Below are 10670 nucleotides of genomic sequence, written 5' to 3' on the forward strand. Positions count from 1 at the left end.
ACGCAGAGTTCATGGGACCATTACGCAAAGTCCACTCCAGTACTTTGCCTGAGAGGCAGGAGACGAGGGTGGACACACTCTCACGCCCCAAGGAGCCGGGTGGATGGTCCCCAGGTAGAGCTCCAGCTGTAGTAGAAACCCCTGGCATCTGGCAGCCGTCCCATCATACTCCCTCGGGAGCACGAGTCGAATCCCGCTGGGACCAGGTGAAAGAGGGGTGGATAGTGGGACCTGTTGTAGTGGAGCTGGTGGAGGCGCTGAAAAACCTCCTCCTCTCTCCCATAGTCTGCAGCAAGCGATCCATGGCTGTGCCCAGACGTTGTAACATGGTCGTGTTCTGCTGAACGAGCTCCTCCACTGCAACTGGGAGGGCGTCTGCTCCTGCTGACTCCCTTCTTGAGGTGATTGATTCTGTACTGAGTGTATATGGGAGGCGAAGTCAAGTGCAGTAGAGCGGAGTATAATAAACAGGCACACTTTAATACCGGTTACCAAATGACAGCACATAATGTATACAAGTGTCAAAAACACGGTCTAAAACAAAAGTGCAACGCCTGACAATTATCCACGTAACAAATAACAATCACTCACAAATACAACATAGGGAACAGAGGGTTAAATAATAAACAAGTAATTGGTGAGTGAAGTCAGGTGTGATAAGACAAAGACAGAACAAATGGAAAATGAAAAGTGGATCGGCGGTGGCTAGACAGCCGGTGACATCGAGGTGACATCGACCGCCGAACGCCGACTGAACAAGGAGAGGGACTGACTTCGGTGGAAGTTGTGACATGAGGAAATGCTAGAACATAGAATGAAGTAAATTAAATCAACGTCTGATTATCTCCTCAAAGTATACTTCCCTGTTTACTTTTTTGTAGTAAAACTATTTGAATTGTCAAAATATGTTTTCTTTATGTACAAGTAATTAGAATCATTTTTAAGTCAACTATTTCATTTTTTAAGCATGACGAGGATAAGCAATTTCACCTGACTGCTGAGTAACATGACCCCAAAAGCACTTCTCATCCAAGAAGGATTAACCTTAAATTCAAACATTTGATTCAGTTCTTCCGGGTCAGCATAATTTAAGTTTTTGATTTAGATTAATCTTGATGACAACATGGCTGGTATAAAACCCCACAGATTGGGGTACACCATCTTGTTGGTTGCTAACACCACAACAGGTGAAGAGCAAGAAAAGACAAGAGACGCCAAACCGCAAGATAGAGAAAAGGCGTCCAACAGGTAAAGGCAAAAAACACAACTGTGGTAACAAACAACTGGCAAGGCAAATATTTTAGAACAATTCAATGACTGAAATGGAAATAATATGTTGTCTTCTTGATTTGCATAATCTGCAGAGGATTGGAGAAGTGCTGCTTTTGCAGCCAGGCAACATAACCAAGAGACAGTTAAATAATCTTCCTTCACCTACAACAACAGCAATAAAACCAATGGTGGGAGAGGACGAGAAACTACAGTAATGGCCAAGTTAACCTTTTGAAAAGGCATATTACAGGGTAAAATCGAACCCTTTAAAATTCCTTCCGAATGACCATACTGTAGATTGCCATGCAGCAGAAAGACTGCGTCAACACAGAAGGCTCAGGAGGAAGTGTCCAGGATGGTTGTTGCCATGATTATAGTTTACTGTGTATGCTAGGGACCTTATACCTGCTGCCTGCAACCTGGACTCAGGGTATACGTAATATTTTAAATGAAAATTTGTGACACTCAAATGAGTATGACATGTTACATTTGGTATGGTATATATTAATTTGTGGATGTCCATCATCCATTTCATATATGTTACGAATTACAATTCATATGATATGTTATGAATTACTATTTGTACAAAATGTTAACAATTTGCAATACCTGATATTGAAGATATTAAGTTACAAATTCCAATTTGTTATGGCTAATGTTAGCTAGGTAGCTAGGTGGCTAATGTTAGCTGGGCTATGGATTAGGTGTTAAAGGGAAATTTCACCCTGGCTCTGCCACAGCATATAGTCATTACTATATTAACAACATTACGTTTTGTCCTAAACATCAAAATGATCCAAACCACAAGCTAGAAGTTGCGCATTTTCATTTCACTGTTAGAATCGGGAAGTTTTGACTTCTTGTGTTTGTCTGCTCATAGTGAACCACATATTCCGACATTCATAATGAATACAGCTACCGCCGGTAGGTAGATGGGGCGTGTCCACAAACTTGAGTGATGGTGTTGTTTACTTTGAAACGAACAACATAGTAATCGCAGAACTTCTCCAGGCAATTTTTTGGGGGAACATTTGTTTTTCACTAACGTTTGTCATCATGTCCATGTGGTGTTCTATGCCTGGCTGTGTAAATTACATGCACGACAACGAGTTATCTTTCACCGTTCTACTGACCAGAGATCTACCCCGATACCGCCAGTGGATTGCGGTATCCAAGAATGATGATGCTTGTGGTGACCAAAGACTATCAGAGGGATTTTCAGGGTGAACTGATGGGTAATCCATTTGGACGACAGCTGAGAAGTGATGCGATACCATAGATTTTTTCCTTCACAACAAAACAGAAGATTTAGAGGTAATCTAACGTTAGCTAGCTTGCTAGCCTAGCTGGACTAGGTAAATTAGCTAGCTAATGTTTCAGTCCTGTAATGAACTCTGAAAGCATTCAGCTAAATCATATAGCTAGCTATCATTTGGATACACACTGTCAATCCATTTCGCCTATGCCATGGTAGTCACTGCTAGACTGGTAGCTAACGTTAGTTGGTTCTAAACTGGCTAGCAATCTTGCTGCCAATGTAGTGATGCTAGCTAGCTAACAGCAAGCTGACAATATTGAAATGTCCATATTAGGTGTGCTAAGGAAGCCAGTCTAATAAAGATAAACATAATAGTGTGGTGGTTGAATTGTGTATTGTTGTGTAATTTGTTGTAGGTGGTACAGAATATGATTCCACCAGCATGTGCTTCCAACCCCTAGCTATGCACAAGGTACATTGGCAAAACACAATACAAGCTAAAATAGCTCAATTTACATTAAGCATGGCATAAACATGTCACAAATCATGTTTGCATGGGTTTGTGTTATTGGGATAGAGTTAGCCTGAGGACCACAGAGTACCTTCCAGACCATGTTTAAAAATATATATATATTTCACCTTTATTTAACCAGGTAGGCTAGTTGAGAACTGGTTCTCATTTGCAACTGCGACCTGGCCAAGATAAAGCAAAGCAATTCAACACATATAACAACACAGAATTACACATGGAATAAACAAACATACAATCAATAATACAGTAGAAAAATCTATATACAGCATGTGCAAATGAGGTAGGATAAGAGAGGTAAGGCAATACATAGGCTATGGTGGCGACGTAATTACAATATAGCAATTAATCACTGGAATGGTAGAATGTGCAGAAGATGAATGTGCAAGTAGAGATACTGGGGTGCAAAGGAGCAAGATAAATAAATAAATACAATATGGGGATGAGGTAGATTGGATGGGCTATTTACAGATGAGCTATGTACAGGTCCAGTGATCTGTGAGCTGCTCTGACAGCTGGTGCGTAAAGCTAGTGAAGGAGGTAAGAGTCTTGTAGACATGTCTTTGTGTTGTGTTTTGAGAATCTGCAGAGAGAAGAGTGAGGTGGTTGTGTCATTACTGTAGTCTTGATTTTTCTGTTCCACAATCTTGATGTGCTCCATAACCACAAGGTGTGTCCGCTCCCTCATGCTTGTGTAGCTCTTTGGGGTATTTTTTAGCAGGACACTGTGGAAGAACTCCAGATAATCTCAGTTTTACAAACAGAAAATGTAAAAAGAGAAAAGGGGTAGACTAAATGGATTACACATTACATCCAAAATGAAATCTAGAATCGGCTTCCTATATCGCAACAAAGCATCCTTCACTCATGCTGCCAAACTTACCCTCGTAAAACGGACTATCCTACCGATCCTTGACTTCGGCAATGTCATTTACAAATTAGCCTCCAACACTACTCAACAAATTGGATGCAGTCTATCACAGTGCCATCCGTTTTGTCACCAAAGCCAGATATATTACCCACCACTGTGACCTGTATGCTCTCGTTGGCTGGCCCTCGCTACATATTCGTCGCCAAACCCACTGGCTCCAGGTCATCTATAAGTCTCTGCTAGGTAAAGCCCCGCCTTATCTCAGCTCACTGGTCACCATAGCAGCACCCACCCGTATCTCACTAGTCACCCCCAAAGCCAATTCTTCCTTTGGCTGCCTCTCTTTCCAGTTCTCTGGAAGCATCAGGTGTCAGAGCAGCTTACCGATCACTGTACCTGTACACAGTCAATCTGTAAATAGCACACCCAACTACCTCATCCCCATATTGTTATTTAAGTTGTTAATGAAGATAAGCCTCAGGCTGTTAATGGCTTGTTCCTTGTTGGAGAGCAATTCAAGAGTAAGGATGGTTCTTTGGGAGACCCGTTTGCTGTCATGGAGATGGTGAGGGATGCATTGGGAAAGGTGGAGGCAGTCAGAGTGGCCAGGACTGGTATGATGTTAATTTTATGTGTGTCAGAAGAGCAAAAGGAGTGTGCGTTGTGCCTCTCAAAAATATTGACATATGAAAGTGGTTTGCTATGATTTTCTGAATAGGGCACCGACAAAAGGTGTTATCTCTAGCATCTCCTTAGATACTGTGGTTTCGGTTTAGCCAGGACATAGTTGATGTTTAGCCAGGAGTAGTTGATGCACATAGCTTGAAACACATGGTAGATGGAAAGAAGAAGGAAAGCCTATTGGTTTTACTGTCATTTAATGAAGAGTTTCTGCAGACACATGTGCCTTCAGAAAGTATTCATACCCCTTGACTTAATCCACATGTTGTTGTTTTACAGCATGAATTCAAAATGGATTCAATAAAAAAAAAATCTCACCCATCTACACACAATACTCCATAATGACAAAGTGAAAACATGCTTTTGGAAATACAGAAATATCTAATTTACATAACTATTCACATCCCTGAGTTAGAATCACCTTTGGCAGTGATTACAGCTGTGAGTCTTTCTGGGTAAGTCTCAAAGAGCTTTGTACACCTGGATTGTACAATACTTGCACATTATTCTTTAAAAAATATTCAAGCTCTGTCAAGTTGGTTGTTGACCATTGCTTGACAGCCATTTTCAGCCCTTTGGGTGAATGGAGAAAAATAAGAAAGTCTGTCGGTCTTGTTGTTTTTTTGATGAAGAGCAAATACCTACGCATGTGAAGCTTGGTTATATAAGATACGTGGTAAGAGCTTTCATCCCCAAACCACTGTAGTGTAAGAATTGTAAAGGATGAGGCCATGTTTCAAGTGTGCGCAGATGGGCAGAGTATACTGATGAATGATGTGTAGAAGGATGACGATGTTGCAAAAGTAGTGTGGATCATGATCCCAAATTCCTGGAGTGCCCTGTAAGGGTGAAGGAGATTGAGATGGCAAAAGTTAGAGTGGTAAATCGAATCTCCTATGCGGAGGCACTGCATCACAGTGCTAGCTGTGCCACTAGAGATGCTGGTTTGAGTCCAGGCTCTGTCATAGCTGGCCGCAACTGGGAGACCCATGGGGCGGCGCACAATTGGCTCAGCGCCGTCCGGGTTAGGGGAGGGTTTTGCTGGCAAGGATGTTCTTGTCCCATTGTGCTCTAGTGACTCCTGTGGTAGGCCCGGACACAATACACGCTGACACGGTCGCCAGGTGTACAGTGTTTCCTCTGACACATTGGTGTGGTTGGCTTCCGGGTTAAGTGGGCATTGTGTCAAGAAGCTGTGCGGCTTGGCTGTGTTGTGTTTAAACAGGTGAATTGTGTGGCATTCAAAGAAGTCTAAGAAACTGGACATTATTGTGGCTGCGGCAAAAACGTTTATGGGACTTAAGAATTTTACGTCTGAAGACTTGCAAGGTGCCAGAAGACATGTCTTCCCAGGTTCCCCTTGAGCCATTGTAGGGATCAGATCTGTTTGATTTTTTAACATTATTATTATTTTATTTTTTATTCAAACATTTTTTGTAGTTTTTTGGTAGTTTGTTCCGTTTTTGGGGAATCCTGTTTCCATCCCGCACAGTAGGTGGCGGGATTCACATTCAATTGTGCGATCACCAATATACAATAGAAGAAGAAGAAGAGGTCTGGGGAAGCATGGTGCTGCAGAAAGTTTTGTGGATTGAACTTTGTTATCCGGGGGTTCCCCAGGTAGCGAGGGGAATGGCGTCCCTTGAGAGAAAGAAATGTATGTTAGGGGAAGAACAATATTATCATAAGTGGACATCTTGGAATACAGTGGATGAAAGAGAGGGTGAAGAGAGAGAGGGTGATCTTGAATCGGTTAAAAATGTTGGGAAACCTTGTAGATGGTTTGTTGAAGAAGAATGGTAGAAAGTGTAAGTTGTATGCCGGATCGAAGACAGGATGAGAAATGGAAGTGAGTGAGGGCAAATGATCGGAGGTGGTAGGTGTGGTAAAGTTCTCAGAGCCCGAGGCTTGCACCGAGGGTCAGGATAAAGATGAGTCCATCAAACTAATGGGGGCAAGAAATGTGTATTGTTTTGCTCTCAAGAAAATTGTGCCATTGAAAGGAGTGATGACTGGGGTAGTGGTAAAAGTGAAAGTTTACCAACTGAAGGGGAAGATTACTGGTGTTTGTGATGCTCGTCGTTCGGTGTGACACAGACAGGGTGGCGTGAGTAGTGAAACAGAAGAGTCGTTGTCTGTTCTTTTGTGTTTTGATGTTGAATCTTTGCCTGACAAAATTATGTTAGGATATATAAGCCATCTCGTCCAAGCTTTTGTGCCGAACACATTATGTTGTTGCAGGTGTCAAGCTTATGGGCATGTGGCAGCAGTGTGTAGGAGGGAGGATCCTAGGTGTGATAAGTGTACAGAAGGGCATGAAACAAAGGAATGTGTAGCATTGGGGAAAGTAGCGGTATGTGTTAATCGTAAGGGTGCCCATGGGGCTGGGGATCAGAAATGTCCGGTACGAGAGAGGCAGGTTAAGCTTTCCAGGGTTAGAGTAGCACAGAAGTTGTTGTATGCTGAGGCAGTGAAGAAAGTAAAGGAAGATGGGTCAAGGTGGGGGAATCCTGAGAGGAGTGGTGTGAGTAGTAGATCTGTACCAGTAGAGAGGGATAGGCCAACAAGTGATATGTACTTCAGTAATTTTGGATTTTTAGCATTTATAGCAATGTTTATCAACTGTACTGCAGGGATGGAACTTAAATCGCAGAAAATGTAGGTTGTGGTGGCAGCTGTAGAAAAGTATTTGGGTGTACAAGACTTGACGTCTGAAGCATTACAGGGTGTGCTGAGTGGTGGTGTCCCGTCCTTTCAGGCTGTTCGCCTGAGGTAGGACTAGATATATTTAAATAGTGGAGTAGGGTGGTGGGTTTTTAATGAGTGTAGGGTTAGATAGAGTATTTGCGAACTGAGACAAGGCGGAGCTTTACCTAGCATAGACTTATAGATGACCTGGAGCCAGTGGGTCTGGCGACAAATATGTAGCGAGGGCCAGCCGACTAGAGCATACAGGTCGCAGTGGTGGGTGGTATAAGGTGATTTGGTAACAAAACGGATGGCACTGTGATAGACTGCATCCAGTTTGCTGAGTAGAGTGTTGGAAGCTATTTTGTAGATGACATCGCCGAAGTCGAGGATCGGTAGGATAGTCAGTTTTACTAGGGTAACTTTGGCGGCATGAGTGAAGGATGCTTTGTTGCGAAATAGAAAGATGATTCTAGATTTAATTTTGGATTTTTTGGGATGTTTAATATGCGTCTGGAAAGAGAGTTTACAGTATAGCCAGACACCTAGGTATTTATAGTTGTCCACATATTCTAGGTCGGAACCGTCCAGGGTGGTAATGCTAGTCGGGCAGGCGGGTGTGGGCAGCGAACGGTTGAAAAGCATGCATTTGGTTTTACTAGCGTTTAAGTGCAGTTGGAGGCCACGGAAGGAGTGTTGTATGGCATTGAAGCTCGTTTGGAGGTTAGTTAGCACAGTGTCCAAGGAAGTCTTCTGCGTATAGGTGGATCAGGGAATCACCCGCAGCAAGAGCGACATCATTGATATATACAGAGAAAAGAGTCGGCCCGAGAATTGAACCCTGTTGTACCCCCATAGAGACTGCCAGAGGTCCGGACAACAGGCCCTCCGATTTGACACACTGAACTCTGTCTGCAAAGTAGTTGGTGAACCAGGAAAAGCAGTTGTCAGAAAAACCAAGGCTATTGAGTCTGCCGATAAGAATACGGTGATTGACAGAGTCGAAAGCCTTGGCCAGGTCGATGAAGACGGCTGCACAGTACTGTCTTTTATCCATGGCGGTTATGATATCGTTTAGGACCTTGAGCGTGGCTGAGGTGCACCTGTGACCGGCTCGAAGGCCCGATTGCACAGCGGAGAAGGTACGGTGGGATTCGAAATGGTCAGTGATCTGTTTATTAATTTGGCTTTCAAAGACTTTAGATAGGCAGGGCAGGATGGATATAGGTCTGTAACAGTTTGGGTCTAGGGTGTCACCCCCTTTGAAGAGGGGGAAGACCACGGCAGCTTTCCAATCTTTAGGGATCTCGGACAATTCTAAAGAGAGGTTGAACAGGCTGGTAATAGGGGTTGCAACAATGGCGGCAGATAGTTTTAGAAAGAGAGGGTCCAGATTGTCTAGCCCAGTTGATTTTTACTGGTCCAGGTTTTGCAGCTCTTTCAGAACATCTGCTGCCTGGATATGGGTGAAGGAGAAGCTGGGGAGGCTTGGGTGAGTAGCTGCGGGGGGGGGGGTATGCTTATTGACATTTTGGATTATCATGGATTTATCAGTTGTGACCATGTTACCTAGCCTCAGTGCAGTGGGCAGCTGGGAGGAGGTGCTCTGTTCTCCATGGACTTTACAGTGTCCCAAAACTTTTTGGAGTTAGAGCTACAGGATGCGAATTTCTGCTTGAAAAAGCTAGCCTTTGATTTCCTGACTGACTGCGTGTATTGGTTCCTGACTTCCCTGAACAATTGCATATCGTGGGGACTATTCGATGCTATGGTAGTCCGCCACAGGATGTTTTTGTGCTGGTCAAGGGCAGTCAGGTCTGGAGTGAACCAAGGGCTATATCTGTTCTTAGTTCTGCATTTTTTGAACGGGGCATGCTTATCTACGATAAAAGAATGACCAGGCATCCTCGACTGACGGGATGAGGTCAATATCCTTCCAGGATACCCGGGCCAGGTCGATTAGAAAGGCCTGCTCGCAGAAGTGTTTTAGGGAGAGTTTGACAGTGATTATTGGTGGTCGTTTGACCGTGGACCCATAGCGGATACAGGCAATGAAGCAGTGATCGCTGAGATCCTGATTGAATACAGTGGAGGTGTATTTGGAGGGCAAGTTGGTCAGGATAATGTCTATGAGGGTGCCCATGTTTACGGATTTAGGGTTGTACCTGGTGGGTTCCTTGATGATTTCTGTGAGATTGAGGCTATCTAGCTTAGATTGTAGGACTGCCGGGGTGTTAAGCATATCCCAGTTTAGGTCACCTAACAGAACAAACTCTGAAGCTAGATGGGGGTGATGAATTTACAAATGGTGTCCAGGGCACAGCTGGGAGCGGAGGGGGGTCGATAGCAGGCGGCAACAGTGAGAGACTTATTTCTGGAGAGGTTAATTTTTAAAATTAGAAGTTGAAACTGTTTGGGTATAGACCTGGAAAGTATGAACGAACTTTGCAGGCTCTCTCTGCAGTAGATTGCAACTCCTCCCCCTTTGGCAGTTCTATCTTGACGGAAAATGTTGTAGCTGGGTATGGAAATCTCAGAATTGTTGGTGGCCTTCCTAAGCCAGGATTCAGACACGGCTAGGACATCAGGGTTGGCGGAGTGTGCTAAAGCAGTGAGTAAAACAAACTTAGGGAGGAGACTTCTGATGTTGACATGCATGAAACCAAGGTTTTTTCGATCACAGAAGTCAACAAATGAGGGTGCCTGGGGACACGCGGGCCTGGGTTTACCTTTATCACCCAAGGAACAGAGGAGGACTAGGATGAGGGTACGGCTAAAGGCTATCAAAACTGGTCGCCTAGAGTGTTGGGGACGTGGTGGAATAGATTCAGGGCATAATGTGCAGACAGGGGTATGGTGGGGTGCGGGTACAGCGGGGGTAAGCCCAGGCACTGAGTGATGATAAGAGAGGTTGTATCTCTGGATAAGCTGGTTATAATGGGTGAGGTCACCACATGTGTGGGAGGTGGGACAAAGGAGGTATCAGAGGTATAATGAGTGGAACTAGGGGCTCCATTGTAAACTAAAACAATGATAACTAACCTAAACAACAGTATACAAGGCATATTGACATATGAGAGAGACATACAGCGAGGCATAAAGTAATCACAGGTGTTGATTTGGAGAGCTAGCTAAGACAACAACAACAGCTAATCAGCTAAAACAACAACAGGTAAAATGGCAATGACTGGACAGAGGGTCGGTTAACTACACACAGAGCCTGAGTTCGCGGCTGGGGCCGGCAGATAAAGATTTTTTTATATATTTTTTATAAAAAAATATAATTATATATATATATATGTAAACATAAACAGAATGGAATACCGTGATTAATGGACAGTCCAGCAGACATCAGCTATTTAGCCAAGTGA

This window comes from Oncorhynchus nerka, linkage group LG15 (assembly GCF_034236695.1).
Source record: "Oncorhynchus nerka isolate Pitt River linkage group LG15, Oner_Uvic_2.0, whole genome shotgun sequence".
In the NCBI taxonomy this organism is placed as follows: Eukaryota; Metazoa; Chordata; class Actinopteri; order Salmoniformes; family Salmonidae; genus Oncorhynchus; species Oncorhynchus nerka.